The 11,164-nt window shown below is 43.9% G+C and overlaps 1 pseudogene; it reads right to left on the bottom strand.

The window, feature by feature from the left end:
- Window positions 1–1,791: 1,791 nt before the first annotated feature.
- Window positions 1,792–3,332, bottom strand: LOC144612320 (interferon-induced protein with tetratricopeptide repeats 5 pseudogene; annotated as a pseudogene).
- Window positions 3,333–11,164: the final 7,832 nt, after the last annotated feature.

Here is an 11,164-nt window from a genome sequence, read left to right as displayed (position 1 = left end):
ATGAACATGCTGTCCTCTCAGCAGTTCTGGCAAAGCTTTGGCATGTCTGTTGAAAGACTGACTCCCTTCCACTTGAGCATCCGTCAGTTGATGTCGTACTTCCACCTGGTCTTGTGGAGGGTGTATTGGTTGTTTTGTACTTTCTGCAATTCAGTAGCTCTGCTGGTGACTCTACGTCAGCTCTCAGTGGTGTTGCTCTAAGTGACGACAAGGCGTGGTTTGGATCTTCCCTTGTCTCTCGGCATTTGATGAGCATTATCTTCACAGTCTTTCTAAGAACCCGCGTCCCCTCGGATAGCGCGGTGAAAAGGTGGTGATGATGAACCCATATTCTTCTGCAACTCCTTGAATTCTTTCGAAGCAAACAGGCTCCTATTATCACAAATCACCTTCTGACATATCCCTTGATCATCAAACAGTATCCGTACAGCTGTAGGCATTGTTGATGCCCTCAGGTCTTTCATGTTTCTGATGAATGAAATCTTTGAGTAGTAGCAGGCTACAATCAAGTACCATTCTTGGATGGAGGTGAACAAATCTATATGCAAGGTGTGCCATAGCATTGGTGGAGTCTAATTGGGTATCATTTCTTCTTTCGATTGTGTTTACCTTTATTTCTGGCGTAGAGCACATTCAGACACCATCCTTTCTATTTCTTTGTATTAAAACACAACACAAAGATCGGGAAAGACAATCGACTTTATTTAAGAGCGCCAAATACAGTGATCACTGGGAGCAATTTATGAGATTGCTCAACGAACAAAAATTCATCGACTTATGTACAGAATTTTCCTTTGATGTTTTGTTTATTCCAGAAGGCACTTCAGGACTTTTCCTTCTTCCAAACAAATATACATCATGCACCTCTGAAAGACACAGCAGAGTAAACGCAGCCCAATTCCACCCCATTACAGGTAAGCAAACGTCCTGTTACCCCGTTGACCTTATTTTATTGTTTTACGATTGCCATTTGTTCTTTAGCAACAGAGAACAGAATTGCACGTGACAAGTTAATAACAGATTCAATCAGTTATAAATATTTAAGTTTGCAATGTGTTTACTGGCATCGAGTGACATACAAAGTAATCTTTTGTTGAACATTTGAGTCTTCGGTAACTGATTAAAGCATATTTAACACTCGTGGGTCGTATTCAGACTCAGCCCTGTACACCACTACAACCATGTTATATTTTGTATTGCCTTGAAGTCTATCTTCAAGATAAAGAACTTTGTGGCGGAGTTCTCTTTTAATAATTCTATCTATTGAAATGGCTTCCACAGGCTTCTCATTCTGTAACTCTTCACGCTATCTAGATCGCATGATTTACCTATGTCATGCACTAAGTTAGCACGTTACAACCCAGTTTCAATTGTAGCGATAACGGTCATGTTAATAAAGATGGATGTAATATGAATATTGCATGATTTGAAGGTGACAATGTCCAAGTTGAACATCAGAACACAACATGTGTTGTGTTCCTCATTGTACCTTGGACAGAGGTAAAAGTCTCCATTGTTTTATAGTGTCACAAGCAAGCACTTTGGATTAGTCAGTGTGCTGTGTGCCATGCACTTTCTCTCTCTCTATCTCTCTTTCCCTCTCTATGTAGCAAAAGTGTCACTATTCTTGAAAGATCCACATAGGTGGGATTGTATTAACACAAGGTTATCTTAAAAAATTGCACATTCTTGAGTGCAGTTCCAATTTGGAGAAGGTGAGAACAGAATATAATTAGAGAAACAAACACCCCACTCATACTTTTCTTGGTTTAGGTGAAATTATTGCATCTTTTAATGTTCATGATGGTCTTCAAACGAAAGGCGTAATTCACGTAGAGCACTGAGATATTCTTCATTGCTGGGATCGAATTCCAAGGCCTTTTCAAAGTATTCAATAGCTTTAGACTTGTCCCCATCCATCTGATACATTAACCCTTTGACACCAAGTGCCTTGCTGTCATGTGGATCCCTGCAAAGTGTCCTTTCTACCCACTTGTCCAAATTTTCATAACACATTTTCCACGCTTTGGAGTTATTTTTAATCTTCAGTCCTTTCTGGAATAATTTGACCTCATTTGAATCAGCCCTTCTCTTCTGCAGTTGAAATAAGCCAGCCTGTAAACATATTCTCTGCATATTATCTGGACGAATACCCTCTAACTCCAGCAGTTTGCTGTAGACCTCCCCTGCTTTGGAATTCTCTCCATTTCTTAGACAGATGTCCGCATAATCTAGTTGTGATTTAATAGCTGTCCTTGGACGGTGTTCAAATGCCTTTCCAAAGTGATGCTTGCAATTTTCGATCAACAACTTGTTCTGTTGAAATTCAAGATATTGTGGATCAGAGCTCAATCTATTTTTCAACAGTTCAAGCAGTTGCACTCTATAGCACATACCTATTTGGTCGTGTAGGACACTGTTGTGTGGAGTGATTCCTAATGCTTTTTTCAGCAGCTCAATTGCCCTTTCCACAGCTTGTTCTAGTCTGTAAAATTTTGCCGCATTGCGAAGCACTTTTGGAACATCAGGGCTTTTCTGTACGGCTCGTTCAACTAATTCATTTGCTTCCTCCTTTTGCTTGATCTCTTGCAGTTTTAGGGCCAACATCACCATGGCCAAAGATTCATCTGGATCAAGCTCCAGCACACGTCTCAGATGCTTCACGCACTGACTCCTTGTGCATTTCTCTGGGGTTCCAGGAATCGGTTCCAGACGATACAGAGCAGTGGCGTAGCCCATGATCCAGTCTATGTTATTGGGATCTTCCTCCAGAGCTTTCTCAAAACATTCCATAGCCTCTTCATAGTATTGAGCTGCCGATCTCAACAATGACCATCCCTTCTCCCCATACACTTCAGGTATCATTGCTGTGTAGCGGGGGCCATCAGTGAGCGGTTTACTGATCATCTCCAGCTTGTCGAGGTAGGACTGGGCCTCGGTCAGTTGTCCCATGTGGTAATGCACCCAGGCGAGGTTCCATAGGTGATGATGCTTCTTCTTTCAAATGCATCTTTGTGGTTCTCCCTCAGAATCTTTTCAGCTTCCTTTAAATTTTCAAGAGCTTCTTCATAGTTGCCCTGCAGGCAGTTTACAAAAGCAAATTGGTTGCAGGACCTGGCCTTATACTTCAAATTCAGATCTATAGAATCTTGTAATCTGTACATCATATCATCCAGGTCAATGGTATCCTTCTGTGGGCCCCACGTGAAGTGACACTGAAGCTGATCGAGCTTCTCCTTTAAATCCCTCACTGTTTTGCTGTAAGAGAAAACACATGAAAATCGGTCGCAGCCAACCTCCAACGCTTCAGAAATAGTCAGCAGATCAGACATGCTAGAGACGCTTTTCTCATATGCCTCTCTCTTAAATGCCTCTATCATATCTGCTTCGACCACCAACTCTGGCAGTACATTTCAATCTCTCATCACCCTCAATATAAAAATAATTGGCCAACACATCTCCTTCAAATCTTGCCCCTTGCACATTAAACCTATGCTCTTTAGTATTTGATTTTTCCATCCCGAGAAAAAGGTACTGACTGTTTTCCCTGTATATGCCTCTCATAAATTTATATAATTATATTTGGACTCCCCAAAGCCTCTGGCATTCCAGAGAAAACAATCCAAGTCTGTCCAAATGCTCCTTATAATTAATATCCCCTGATCCGTTCAACATTCTGGGACACCTCATCTGCACATTTTAAAGCCTCCATATCCTTACTGTAATGGAGTGACGAGAATTGTATGCAAAATTTCAAATAAAAAGTCCAATAAAGCTGCAACATCCTCGTAAACCTTTTCTGAAACCTTTCAAGCTTGAAAATATCTTTCCTATAACAAGGTGCCCAGAACTGAACGCAATTTTCTAAATGCGGCCAGGACCAGAAGGTCTGAGCTAAAGGGACTGATTGAGTCGGCTGGGACTCTATTCCTTGGAGACCAGGAGGATGAGAGGTGATCTCACAGAGGTGTATAAAATCATGAGAGGAATAGATCGGGTAGATGCACAGAGTCTTTTGCCCAGGGTAGGTGTATCGAGAACCAGAGAACATAGGTTTAAGGTGGAAGGGAAAAGATTTAATAGGAATCTGAGCGGTGACCTATTCACACAAATGGAGGTGGGTGTGTGGAACAAACTGCCAGAGGACATAGTTGAGGTAGGGACTATCCCAACTATTGAGAAACAGTCAGACAGGTACATAGAAACGACAGGTTTGGAGGGACATGGGCCAAAAACGGGCAGGTGGGATTGGTGTGGCTGGGATATGTTGGCCAGTGTGGGCAAGTTGGGCAGATGGGCCTGTTTCCACGCTGTATCACTCGATGAGATTCAACAAAGGAAATATGTCCTTAAACATTATAACATCCAATTCTTACCAGCCATGCAGGATGAAGAACCATTTACTCCATGGCCGAAGGAGACACAATGTTCTTTAAACCACTACTTTCAAATATTGTACTGTGATGCAGTGAAATTCTAGAAAGGTGAATCCAGCAGAGCAGAAGCAGGAGCATGGATTCCAAAAGGAAATTAAAAAATCTATAACACAATTTGAACCTTGAGTTGCAACTTCATCTTTAGGGGTCCATGCTGCACAATTTACTGATGCTAATGTTGAACACTGGTGAATGTAGTTGAACCACTTCTGATCAGCACTGACTTCAATTATGTCACAAATGTAGTTCAAAGGCATCTCCGCATCTGGTCAACCACTGTAGGTTAAACACACAGAGGGAAACTAATTCTGCACTTGTCCACGGGGAAAGTTACACATGAATTACTATTGAAACAGTGTGTGGTGTGGTTGGAGCACTGTGACAGTCCAGTCTATCTCAGTGTGACTCTTGATCGATCTCTGACCGACAAAGCTTAAAGGAAAAGGTAGTTCCAGAAATGCTCTTCTTAGCAAGTTGAGTACCTCAAAATGGGGAGCAAATTCTAAAATCATTCGATCAACACCTGTGGGTCTCTGCTTCTCCACTGCCGAGTATGCGTGCGCAGTATGGGAACGCTCAGCTCATCCAAGGAAGATTGATCCTGTGCTAAACACAAGCTGTCGCTGCATCAGTGGATTCATGAAACCTACCAAAACTGACAGCATCTACCTACTCTCTGGCATTGCACCTCCTGGAATCAGAAGAGCTACAGCCAGTCAAAAAAGAATGCCTCAGACAATCAGAGGATGAAAGGCGCCCCCAACATGACCACCCTTTGCTACTCAGCGTTTGAAATAACGCAGAAGTTTCCTCTCATCTGTCCATCCCCTGGACTGTAGTGCATCGTCCAGAAGGCTCAAACTCTGGGAGGATAGACTCAAGAAATCCCCGGAAGACTTTCACATGGCAATCGATCCCTCTGCGAAACTCCCACCAGGTTCCGACCAACCGTGGATAACCTGGTGCAGTCTCAACACACTGCGGACAGGCATGGGGAGGAACTAATTGAACATGCTGAAGTGGTGATATACTGAAGATGCGGCAGACTGCGAATGCGGACGGGGCCTCCAGACCATGGAACATCTCCTGAGCTGTGACATGCTGCATGACACATGCACTGTGAAGGATCTTGCAGAGGCCAACGACGTGGCACTAAAATGTGCTCACTATTGGCAAACAGTTGTGTGATGACACGAATAAAAAAACTATTGAAACGGCTATTAGTACAGGTGTTACACTTCTCTGGACATACTGCAAGGCATTTACACAGCTGTGGCAAGAAATTAGCTGATGAACAGGTGGAACAAACTGTCAGGATGGATATTGTCACATCGGACAGTATAGCACATGAACATGTCCTTCAGTCCACAATTTTAGTTTTGAACATAATGCCAAGTCAAACACTTATCTGTCTGCAAATGATCCATATCCCTCCCTGTGCTACAAATCTTTAAAGCATGTAAACTTCCCAAAATCAGTGGTGGGATTTGAACTCTTGCATCAATAGTCCGGTAATACTCCCAGCTTCTTACACCATAACATGAATGACTGAATGAATGAATAAGTTTATTGGCCAAGTATGCAAGGAATGTGCCTTGGTGCTCCGCTCACAAATGACAACACAAACATACAGTTAACAATTAACATAGACCCTCAATAAAGACATAAGCCAACCTCTCTCCTCAGTCCTTTTACGAGGGTGAGGAATGCTGTCAAAAGATACAACAGGATATAAATCAGCTGCATAAATGGGCAAAGAAATGGCAGGAAGGAACTGCAGGTGCTGGTTTATACCAAAGACTGTTTCCGGCTGTATATATATATGATATGATATGATATGATAAACACAGAGTAACTCAGTGGGACAGGCAACATCTCTGGAGAGAAGGGATGGGTGACGTGCAGGCTCGACGATTGTTTAGCTCAACGCCTCTGCTCAGTCTGTCTAAATGTACCTGAAATATAGGTTTCAAAAGACAATTTAACTCCCCCTCCCATTCCCACACTGCCCTTTCTGTCCTGGGCCTCCTCCACTGTCAGAGTGAAGCCCAGCGCAAATTGGAGGAACAGCACCTCAATATTTCGCTTGGGCAGCTTACACCCCAGTGGTATGAATGTTAACCTCTCTAACTTCAAGTCCATCTACCATTTCTTTGAAGATAGACACAAAATGCTGGAGTAACTCAGCAGGACTGGCAGCATCTCTGCATAGTAGGCATAGGCGACTTTTCAGGTCGAGATACCTCTTCACCCCTTGCTTTCCCTCTCTCTGCATCCCTCTCCATCCCTCTCCCTTCCTACTTCTCTGACCAGACTGTCCCCAATTAAATGGTTTCTCGGTATACTTCGTTGTGACCTTCTCCTGGCCAACAATTATCTATTCTACATTTTCCTTGACCTGCATCTCATTTGATGTCTTGTTTACACACCTTACCCTTCCTTATCTCTGTGTCTCCCTCTCCCCTAACTCTCAGTCTGAAGAGGTGTCTCAACCCGAAACGTCGCCCATGCCTTCTATCCAGAGATGCTGCCAGTCCTGCTGAGTTACTCCAGCATTTTGTGTCTATCTTCAAAGAAATGGTAGATGGACTTTAACACAGGTAATGGCTAGACCCTGAACAGCATTGATGTGCAGGCGGATGTTGGAGTCCAAGTTCAAAGCTCATTGAAGGTGGCAGCACAAGTGAATATGATGGTAAAGTAGGAGTATGGTATGCTTGCTAGGGGCCCTGAATATAAGAGTCAGGAAGTCATGATGCAGCTCTATAGGACATTTGTTAGGCTGCATTTGGAGAATTGCGTGCAGATCTGGTCGCTCCATTACAGGAAAGATGTGCCGGTTTTGGAGAGGGTGCAGAGGTTTAACAGAATGATGCCTGCATTACACAGTTTCAGATGCAGTGAGAAGTTGGATAAACTTGGATTGCATTTTCGGGAACGCCAGTAGTTGAGGGGAGACTTGATAGAAATATATCAAGCTAGGAGAGCCATAGATAGGGTAGAACCTTTTCCACAGGGTGAAAATGTCCAAACCTACAGGACATAACTATAAGGTCAGCAGGAGAAAATTTAATGCAGATGTGCGAGGAAAGTTTTTTTTAGATTGAGATGAGTGGGGGTGTGGAACGCATTGCCAGGGGTGATGGTTGAGCCAGTTATGATAGTGGTGTTGAAGATGTTTTTAGACAGGCATAAGTCCAGGTAATAATGGGATATAGATCATGTGCAGGCAGATGAGATCAGTTCATTGTGGGCTGAAGGGCTTGCTCCTATGCTGTACTGTCCTATGTTCTGTGGCATCAGTCATGATGCCAGATCATTAAAGAATACATTGGCACACACTGCAAGGTGAACTCACCCGAGAAGCTTTATTTCCAGAAACAAAACAAAAGGGTATAGAACTAACCCCACAGTTTCCTCTTCTCCTTCCCCTCTGCACTCCAGGGTTAATAAGGGTTTGGTCAGTAGGATGGGGGTAGTTGGTCCAATGACACTTAATTGGAATTCACTTTTTCTCATTTGCCAGTGGCCGGGAGAGGAGGGGACCTTAAAGGGGGCCATGAAATCCCATTCCCCCGCCTTAGCGATAATCCCAGGATTTGTAGCAGGTCCGACCAAAGGGCGGGAAAGGATAACAACATTCTCAAGATGTGCTTCCACCATTGCCCTGCATTTTCACTCTTCTGTCTAGCGCTGTGCTCACTACAAGCTCTGAGTTTCAACCTGCATTGTTGTCCCTCAAACCCTTAGGGGTTCAGGGCTCCTGGGGTTCCATGCGTCTTTCTCCGAAGCAGCACGTTCATCATGAAGCTGCAAGATTTCTGCCTCGAGATTCTTCAGCTTCTTTTCATTCTTCTTAGAGTGAAGATCTCCTCCCTGGAAATACAAGCCTCTCCCAGCTCAAAGGTAGACACAAAATGCTGGTGTAACTCAGTGGGATAGGCAGTATCTCTGGAGAGAAGGAATGAGTGACTTTTCAGGACCCTTCTTCAGACACACCTCTCCCAGCTCACATTGGTGGTCTTTCATCTGTGCCTGAAGACTACAAAGTTGTTTAAATGGCTTATCACAACTTTTATTCACAGCCTCAATTTGTGCTTCCAGACCTTTGAGGTCCACCTCCAGCTTCTTGCTTGTACACACTGCTTCCATTCATCCTCCAGCTCTGCTTCAAACTCACAAACCTGTCTAACCAACATTATCTTCTCTTCATTCTGCTCATCTCTGGCCCGTGGGTCCCACAGATACACTGGGTACAAACCAGGCTCCCAGGGTTTCTACTCGAAGAACGTGAGGTTTGGACCTTCCTATGGCCGTTGAACAGGTGATCCAATCCTGAGTCACATAACAAAGAGTGGAACCAGGAGTCTTTAACCACCCCTACAGTGAGTGACCAGCTGTGGTGCTTCATGGCAATACATATACAGGCAGCTGGAACTTGGCGTATATCACCATGCACATGTCAGTGGGAGAATCTCAGATACCTATTTGCCTGTAGGTAACAGTTCTAGCCGGACCAGAGTAATGTAACTGGTCAAGTCTAATAAAGCTAATGTAGGTTGGCCATTAGAGGGTGTACATTCAGGGTGTACATGGGTTCTTTCTTCTGGCCCCCATGGATGGTGCAACCTGCCAGCCATAATTTGGATTGGGTCAAGGGGTGTCCTGGGTCTGCAGACTTTGGCTCGTCTTCGAGGTCTGGTTATGAGAGGCACTTCTGCCATCTCCTCCTTCCTGAGCCAGTCAGCGCCCCACCTCCCTCCAGGGTGGAGTCAGGGTTTTGCTCATGCAGGGACCCGAAGCCAGGGCTCATAGAGTTTGGACTCATTCAACACAGACAATAATCTCCTCATAGGTTTGGGGGGCCTGCCGTGCCACTGAACACCAGCTGGCCCTAGATAATGATCAATTACCACAATCCACAGATCAGTCCCTGCATTGTGTGAGGAGGCAGTGCACTCTTGCCCACATTCTCCAGTAATGTGGTGTCTGTCATGACTCCGGATCAATAATGAACGCACACACATAGGCACAGACATACGAACAGGCACAGGGACATGCACACCACGGGCACATGCACACCACGTGCACATGCACACGCACACTACAGGCACACAGGTGAACTCATCCAATGGGCTTTATTTCTAGAGACAAAGTGAGATGATATCTAGAACCATTCCTGTGGCTTCATCCCCTCTGAGCTGCGTGGTTTGTAAGGGGAAGTTCAGCAGGACTGGGTTAATTGGACAAATGATCCTGAATTGGACATGGATGTGGCTCATTTGCTCGTGGCCAGGAGAGTAGGGGACCTTAAAGGGGACGTGTTATTACATTTCTAAGTGGGTGGTGGAGAGAAAGAATTAGGGGATTAAAAGAGACCTGGAAAAACTGGTTTACTCCAGAGGACAAAAGTGGTTACACTTGCCCTGAAGTGCAACCATCCATAAACAACATACCATTAGCAAAAATAAGGGTAATAAACAATGTTACACCTTACTTTTTAATGTACAATTTGTATACATATATATTTATTTTGAATATAAATTGATATACACCACTGATTGCTAACCGAGGCCAATCATTACCTTCACAGAGTTTATGGGAATTCCAGAAATAATAAAACAACCCAACAAAACAATTTGGATGTGAAATGTTGATGATTGGGTTCAAGAAACGAATTTGCATAGAAATGATTCTGACCCTAGTTTCATTCGAAATGGAATAACCTTAGACAAAATATTCCATAAAGCTCAAGGAAAATCGAAATAAATTGTTCAGCAACGATACACCAAAAGAAAGTTATTGTTCAGGAATAAGAAATATCCACACTCCAAAAGAAAATGTTACAGAGTCATAGAGTCATAGAGCGTAGAAACAGGTCCTTCCGCCCAACTTGCCCACACAAACCAACATGTTCCATCCACACTAGTCTCACCTGCATGCGTTTGGCCCATATTCCTCAAAAACTGTCCTATCCATGTAACTGTCTAAATGTTTCTTAAACTATGTGATAGTACTAGCCTCAACTTCCTCCTGTGGCAGCTCGTCCCATCCCCCACCTCCCTTTGCATAAACAGTTACGCCTCAGGTTCCTCTTAAATATTTCCCCCCTTCACCTCAAACCTATGTCCTCTGATGCTCGATTCAGCTAATCCAGGCAAGAGACTCTGTGCATTTATCTGAACTATTCCTCTCATGATTTTGTACACCTCTATAAGACCACCCTCATCCACCTGTGCTTCAAGGAATAGAAACCTCGCCTGCTCAACCTATCCCTGTAGCTCAGGTTCTCAATTCCGAGCAACATTCTTGTATATCTTCTCTGCACCCTTTCCAGCTTGACACCATTTTTTCTATAACATGGTGCCCAAAACTGAACACAATACTCGGTGCCTGTTTTTGGTGTAAACCAGCCTCTGTCGTTCCTTCCTCCACTCTAAATGTGGCCTCACCTACGTCTTATATAAATGTAACATGACCTCACAACTTCTGTACTCAATACTCTGATGAAGGCCTTTCTGACACCCCATCTATCTGTGATACCATTTTCAACTAACGATGTACCTGCACTCTGAGATCCATGTGCTTGACAACACTTCCCAGAGCCCTCCCATTCACCATTTCCAAAATGCAACATCTCACACTTCTCTGTTTCAAATTCCATCAAACATTCCTCAGCTCACCCGCCCAAATGATCAAGATCTTGCTGCAATTTTTGACAACCATCT

The sequence above is a fragment of the Rhinoraja longicauda genome, chromosome 44 (genome assembly GCF_053455715.1).
Source record: "Rhinoraja longicauda isolate Sanriku21f chromosome 44, sRhiLon1.1, whole genome shotgun sequence".
In the NCBI taxonomy this organism is placed as follows: Eukaryota; Metazoa; Chordata; class Chondrichthyes; order Rajiformes; family Arhynchobatidae; genus Rhinoraja; species Rhinoraja longicauda.
Note: the sequence above shows the minus strand (reverse complement) of the source record. Positions and strands in the feature narration are given on the sequence as shown.